The sequence below is a fragment of the Lates calcarifer genome, linkage group LG4 (genome assembly GCF_001640805.2).
Source record: "Lates calcarifer isolate ASB-BC8 linkage group LG4, TLL_Latcal_v3, whole genome shotgun sequence".
Classification (NCBI taxonomy): Eukaryota; Metazoa; Chordata; class Actinopteri; family Centropomidae; genus Lates; species Lates calcarifer.
In genome coordinates, this window is record NC_066836.1 from 24,671,608 (window position 1) to 24,679,114 (window position 7,507).

Here is a 7,507-nt window from a genome sequence, read left to right on the forward strand (position 1 = left end):
TTGATAGACAGCTGCTCACAACTGGTGAAGACTAGCCAATCACAGCACAATAGGGCAGGTGTTGCTGTATGACTATACTTAACGTTAAGTAGCCAGGACCCCAGAAGATGTTCAAGCAAGCCAGTCACACTCCCATCTATCCTGGCTGAATGAAAGTGACTATGACCAATATCAGTATATATCAATTAATGAACAAACCCAGGGCTTACAAACTAGCATTATCTAATATTTGTATGAATAAATGCTGTGCAGGGTACAGAGTTTAAAGTTTAAAATTTGCTTAAACTACATAAACAGCTAGATAGCTTATATTAGCTATCTAACTTTAAGTGCACAGCAGAGAGAAGAATGAAAGCAACGTGCTTATGAAGTTACTTTCCCATCTTTTTCGTGGTCTTTCAGTTTGACAGCAGGGAGTATTTGAGAGAAAGAAGAGTTTTAAGAGAGAGCATTACAATCTGAAAGTGAAACAGCGACTATGCTCTCAAACTGAAAGATTATGCTCTTGAATAAAGATAGGAAAGTAACTCCACACATGTTGCAATGGTACTCAGTTTTTTTGAGCTACTAATATTTGCTAATGTTTTCAAGAATGATTTATAAACTTTGTTATTCCATATGACAAGTTTATTGAGATACTTGAAGGAGGAAAAAGAAAGAGATGAGGGCCCAGCATTAACAAACAGTTCAGAGGAACACAGGAACAGAGGCAGCAGGAATGAGAATGAGGGCTCGTAATTTGTTATGATTTTATGTAATATGTTACGTCAGTATCTACAATATCGGTCGATATCGCTATATCACAATATACTTACTTTACTTTACTTTACAGACTGTTTACCTATAGTAATTGATTCACAGTGGAAAGCAAAACGGACACAATCTTCTAGTGGTCATGAAAATGTGTTCAAAATGTGGTCTCCCCTACATCAAAGTACATAAGCTACTTTTATAAGTAAAAAGTACCTGTAAAAAGTTTACTCCAGGGTGATGGAAAGGAGACTCAGACCAATTATCAAACCTCAGATTCAGGAGGAACAATGCAGAACAGTGGACCAGCTTTTTACTCTTGCAGTTTAGTGCTGAGGGAGTCATGGGAATTTGACCATCCAGTCTACACGTGTTTTGTGGACTTGGAGAAGGCTTATGACTGTGTCCCCCAAGGGATCCTATGGGGGGTACTGTGGGAGTATGGGGTACTGGGGCCACTGATGCAAGCCATCCAGTCCTTGTACACCCAAAGTGAAAGCTGTGTTCGCATTCTTGCCAACACAGCTTTACTTCCACGTTATGGGGCCCACTGAATATACGCAGTAGTGTTACTCTCAGCATGCCTCTGGGTTACGAGAATGAGCAAACCACGTCCTGGTCCTGGCGCGGGTTCGTGAGTGCAATGCTAGGTGACTTAATGGATGTATAATTAAAACTTAAACGGGACTGGCCTGGTGCATATGACTATAGCAACCAACAGTGAAGATAATGATCCATAAAGTAAGACAGTATTAAACTCGTGTTGAGCATTAATTTAATTCATTTTGTGCATTTTCTTATATATGAGAGAGTGATTCTGTATACAACTATGACTTGGCAGGTAAAGTTATTTACAGAGGTCTAATCAAAGCAGTGCAAGGTTTGAAGCACAGTATATAAAGCATGAGTGAGGTGGAAGTCTGCAACCTGGGTGTCCTGTTCAGGATTTCCAGCAAAGCCATGTACAGGCTGGGCTCAGTACCTGTCTGACCTCTTTTACCCATACGCATAGTTCCAGATGGGTGATCCTCAGCCATAGATCTGCTTCCCATCCCTCACACCAATCTCCGTACCTTTGTGAACAGAGCCTTCAGTGTGGCAGGCCCCACTTTCTGGAACCCTCGGAGCTCTGCAACACCCCATCACTGGACTCTCAAGGAACTCCTCAAAACTCACCTCCTCAACAAGGCCTATGGCCTCCGCTTTGTTTACTTGTTGTGTCCTGTGTCTTGTTTTTTGTAAAGAATACTTGGTTATTATTATTATTATTATTATTATTATTATTAACAAGTGGGACCAGACTGACCTAACTGTACACACTGACTCAATGGATGGACAATCTGACCTGATTACAGGTCAGACATATACACCATCTGAATGAAACAAAGCATGTATACTTTAGAGAAACTGAGGGCATATAAATTCTTAGGTGCAGGGGATGGCCTGCCCCCCAGTATGACCTCCCATCCCCCAAAGAAACCAAAGAAGAAAAATTAAGAACACTAAAGGTTTTATTAATGTTATTTTCCTAATTTATGTGCACTCATGTAATTTCAGCTAACCCCTCTGTGTCTGTGCCCCTCTGCACACAAGTAGTGGAGGAGCAGAGAAGACGGGTTGACAACTTGTTACAATATAGGTGAATACCTGTTCTATATAGGTGGAATTCCAGAAAATTTCCCACTACAGATCACATTCACACACACGTTCATACAGCACCTCTATACAATAGTGCTTTCTAGCACAGACACACACATTCACACACCGATGACAAACATTGGAGGCAACATTGGGGTTCAGTATCTTGCCCAAGGATACTTCGGCATGCGGACTGGAGGAGCCAGGAATCGAACCACCGCCCTTCAGATTGGTGGGCGACTGCTCTACCTCCTGAGCCACAGCCGCCGCAATAAATAAAGTAATAAAGCAGCAGCCAGACTTTGTTGAATGTCTGCACCTTACTGACTGTTTTGACTGACACTCTGTGTTTGGTTTGGAGGAAGTAAGTATATCTGATTTCGTCATGACATAGGGGGCCTCACCTGGAAGAGCTTTCTTCACTGACATGAAAAGAAAAAAATTTGGTACAAAAACAACAGAAATATCGAGGAAATATCCTTAAATAAATAAATCATTGCAACTGATGTTTTAGTGTATCCCGTTTTGCTCTTTTTGCTTAGAGCAGCAATGCTCTGGCAATGTCTATGTATTCTTGTTGAATGATGGGATACTACTCAGTGATTTTAAATAAATATTCCAAAGAGAGGGACTTAATAGGGTTGGGCGATATGTAAAAATTTTCCGAGCGGCCATCATCAGTCCCACAACAAGCAATTGCTGATATATTTGCGCAGGTGTGTGTGTTGAGGGAGCGTGACAATGGGGCCCCACGTCATTTTCAATAAATGCAACGATGGAAGACCTCTAGTGAAAAATTAATATAAAATCACCTCTTTTTTATTTTGATTTCAAACTGGATGTAGCTGGCAAAGTGAAGGACCTAAACTAAGCAATATGCTGTTGTAGCAAACATATAGTGCCACCAAAAGATCTGCACAAGCATATGCAAACACACCGTCTGTCTGAGCACACTATTCCTGTGAGCAGCACCCCACCGACAAGCCCCACTCTACCAGCGGGGCTTGGTGCTTTTGCCAAAACTAGTGATGAGGACAGGATATCTTTTCACCAGGGCCAGTTTTTGCTATGGGCAATGTGGGCGACCCCAGGGCGCAATCTATGGGCGCACGAGGGCACACGAGCGCCGTCAAAAAAACTAAACTTAAAACAAAACTCGCCAGTTTTCTAGACTACCGCTCATTTCCATGTCAAGTTAGTGGAGTGGGCGCTGGGTGCCCTCATTGTCACGTCAACTTGCTGCTGAGAGTCATACAGGTTGTGTGTGTCCGCAGAGGCAAGGGGGAGGGGGGGGGGATAGACTGATGCCAGGCCACGCAACACAAACTGCTTCCAAATAAATTGTATTTCATAATTAACATAGACCCATATGCCTACACAAGCATGTGAAATTTATATACTGTATTTTATTTATGATCTTGTTTTTTCTCTGTTCTTGTTATGTTTTTTGTATTTAAGATTATATATAGAGTTGCCTTTTTTTGCTTTCTTCAGGGATTTTTCAAGCATGTGCAATTTATATACTGCAAGGGATGGTTCGCCGGGGCGCAAATCTAGCCAGGACCGCCTCTGCTTTTCACATAGTGAAAAATCAGTCTTTCAAGGAATTACTCTCTCTAGTCAGACTGCAATTGTAGATTGTAGTTTATCATCCACACTGTTTTATGACTCATCTGAATGTAATGAGAGATATCTCCAGTATAATTAGAGACAAAAGCATCACTTTAGTAGCCTCTGACAAGTGCTTCACTTTCCATGCACTTGGCCCTCAGGTGCACCAATCTTTGTGGAGCTACAGGTGTGAAGGAGACTCTCTCGTACATAGACGTCTTTAGTTAATATAACAATAAGAATGCATAGTCAAGAAAATGTTCTTTCAGTCAAATAACATCTTTTACAGTTGTCAGTTCACTATCATTACCACAATGGTGGTAACTCCTAACTAGTGGAATTGTACAGAAGGCAGTTCTACAAGATGGCATTTCATTGGTGTAACTCGTGTCTAATGTATTAAACTAACGCCGAACGGAAGAGTAGACCCTAACATTTCGTCATCGTTTCTTCCTTTACTGTGGCTGCTGTAGATATTTGTCAGTGATGAACGCGACAGAAAATGGACAGTTACTGATTGGATCTTAGCGCACCACGCCTCTCCGTAGTGCAGAGCGCTATGCAGCTGAGTAGGCACTGAACAACCCAAATAACGATACAGTTAGAGCAGCAGGTTAGTCCGACCATGCAAACACAGACCAAGAATTAAGCAGGTTGAAAACAGTTGCTGGTTAGTCAAGCTACTTGCTGCGCATCCTTAAACCAGGTTAAAGTTACATTTAAATAGGTTTAGCAAGCTTACCTTGCAGAATGGAGTCGCTTCAACGTCCTAACTTTTGGCTCGTCAACTCAGGTTTGGTGGTAAAAATCAAGTCCCGGTTCTTCACGTCAATTAAAAGTTGTTTTCTTTGTTTGTCGTCTCTTTTTCTGTGACTTCCGTCTTTCTGCGGCGTGTTTTTCTGTGACAATCAGGTGCAGTGTAAACCCCACCTCTCTTCCACTGCGTTTCTCCGTCTGTTACTGGAGCACTATTACAACACAACTCCACCTCAGTAAATAATACTGGCTTTACCAGTCTGACTAGTATAACCGTTCAACTTGTCAACTTTATGACACCACACAGTTGACTGCTAGATTAGATTATCATGTATATTAAGGCAGATCATATGCGATTTAGGCTGTAGCATTAGGGTTAGGGGGTGACAGACAGCATCTTGCTTCCTGCATGTGGGACACTTTTTGTGGATTTTTGTCACACATCCTGTCTAGTACTCTCTGCTATGACCAACATTGCATATACTCCAAAACACACTTGTTTCTTTATAATAAACACAGTTTTATGTATTGAGAAAAATCTGAACCTCTTCTTTAATGTCAACAGACTGAGTCCTTCAGTCGGCCTGTAACTATTTCAGTTTTGATAAAACCACACGCTTTAATCTCCAGCAAATGCAAAAATTATTATGTGTGCATTGTAAGTGCAAAGAGTGATAAAGTCATACAGCAAAACGTTTAATTAATGTTTACCTGAAACTAGTCAAGAAAAATACCTGTCTGTGGGATATAATTTAGAGTAAAAAGGTATCTGGAGTGACAACCCCTCCCACTCTGCCTGCTTGCTTTGCTCTGGTCTGCTGCTTGTTTTGCAGATACTGGGATACTGAGCCTTTGGCATCCTCCTCAGCCCTCTTCCTTTGTTTGGTTTGCACCATCCAACATGCATCACATCATATTTTCACTCATCCATACATTACATACAATTCAATTCAATTCAATTTTATTTATATAGCGCCATATCACAACAAAAATCATACATGACTGACTACTTTCCTATGTACACCCAACACTATTTAGTTATGTTTATCTATGTGAAATAAATTCCTTTTTGCTTTATATATCTGTGTGTCTCCCTTTTGTTGCCAGCCTTGAACCAGGTGGTAAAAAATCGGGGCTTATCAGGGATTCTAGCCAAGTTAGTGCTGGGAAATGTTTTGGGGAATGTGCCACACAGATTTTGGTCTGTCCTGGTACTTTTAGAGGTTGTCAAAATGGGCTTATGCTTGTGGATTACAAGTGTTCCAGACGGTGTGTTGCTCTGTAGATGTTGGCCTGGTGGTAAATTAAGAGTGCCTCGCATTGTTTAGCTACTCAGGTGCACTTGTATGACTGTGTGATTTTCAGTGTGCTGAAAGGGTTACTGGTTCAGTGCTAAATATATCCCACCACTAACCTACCTAAATTGCCTTTGGTGATAACTTGTGAAATGGCTTCAATTAAAAATTTTGTTCAATTCCCAAGTGAGGATTTGTTAAACTCTTACAAAAAGGATCAGCTCCTAAAAGTGGCAGACTGTTACAGTGTTGAGCTTTCAAAAAAGTTACAATAACTTCCTGTTTCATAGCGTAGCATCCAACCAGTGCAACAGCACAGGCATTCCATGAAGACTTAACCATCACAATAAAGCACCATTATGACAACATTTGAGGTGAATCAGATCAACCCACCTGGATGAAAGCTGATAATGGCCACAAAGCCAGTCTGTCTAAATTACAATTTGTCTTGGGGAAAGAAAAAGCATATTTTGTTGGGTCATGTGATCACAGCAGAGAGCAAACCCTCTCACCCAAACATAGTGAAGCCATCTAAAACATTCCACAACCGGAGACAGGGAAACAGGTTATGAGTTTTAGGCATGACGTCATACTGCAGACAGTAGATCTGAAATGGAGGAACCATCGGTTGCAATTGCTCATGGGAAAGGCCTCACAGCCAAGGATAAGGTAACATGGCACCAGAAGCAGAGAAAGCTTTATTAAATTGAACTTGGCTTTGCAATCACCTTCTGCATTGGGTCTCCCTGACAGTACAACCATTCACACAAACTATTGACAAGCGGGGGGGTACATGACCTCAGTTTTGACACAAGAATATGGGGGATGACAAAAAACACAAAAACAGGGCCTCAGAGCAGCAGCTGAGAAGACAGGATTGCATCACGTGACATTGTGGGGTATGCTGACCTCACTTTGCTGGTTCCTCATGCTGTTTCAATGATTTTGCTTGAACAGAAAACCTCTCATTTGTCAACAGCAAATTGCTCAGATATAACACAGTGTTGCTTGAAATGCCTAACATTACTTAAGATGCAATGCTCTTAACAGTGCTACTCTTTCCTAACACCAGATGATGGACAACCACATGACTGTGTGGCAGTGATAACAGAAACCTGCCCTCAGACCTGACCTGCGGGACACACCTTTGCAGAACTGACCTGGAACTGTTTGTGGACGGTTCAGCCTCAAGGGACCTAGCAACTGGTAAAAACCAAGCGAGCTATGCTGTAACAACACAACATGACACCATTTTGGCTGAATCACTCCCCTCAATTACTCTGCACAGGCAGCAGAGTTAGTTGCATTGGCAGAAGCATGTAAATTGGCTAAAGGCAAAACAGCTGACATCTACATAGACAGTAGATATGCATGGGAGGTGCATGATTTTGGCCGCCTTTGGGCCAATAGGAAGTTTTTAACATCCACTGGGAAACCCATTGCCCATAATATTTTGG

At 41.7% G+C, this 7,507-nt stretch overlaps 1 protein-coding gene across 1 annotated transcript in view; it reads right to left on the minus strand.

Moving 5' to 3' along the window:
* LOC108896737 (sickle tail protein homolog) overlaps positions 1-4,917 on the minus strand; it is a 93,922-nt gene extending 89,005 nt beyond the window's left edge. The window contains 1 exon segment of the mRNA XM_051070199.1: positions 4,742-4,917. The gene's annotated coding sequence lies outside the window, so the exon portion shown is untranslated.
* Between the last annotated feature and the right edge of the window lie 2,590 nt (positions 4,918-7,507).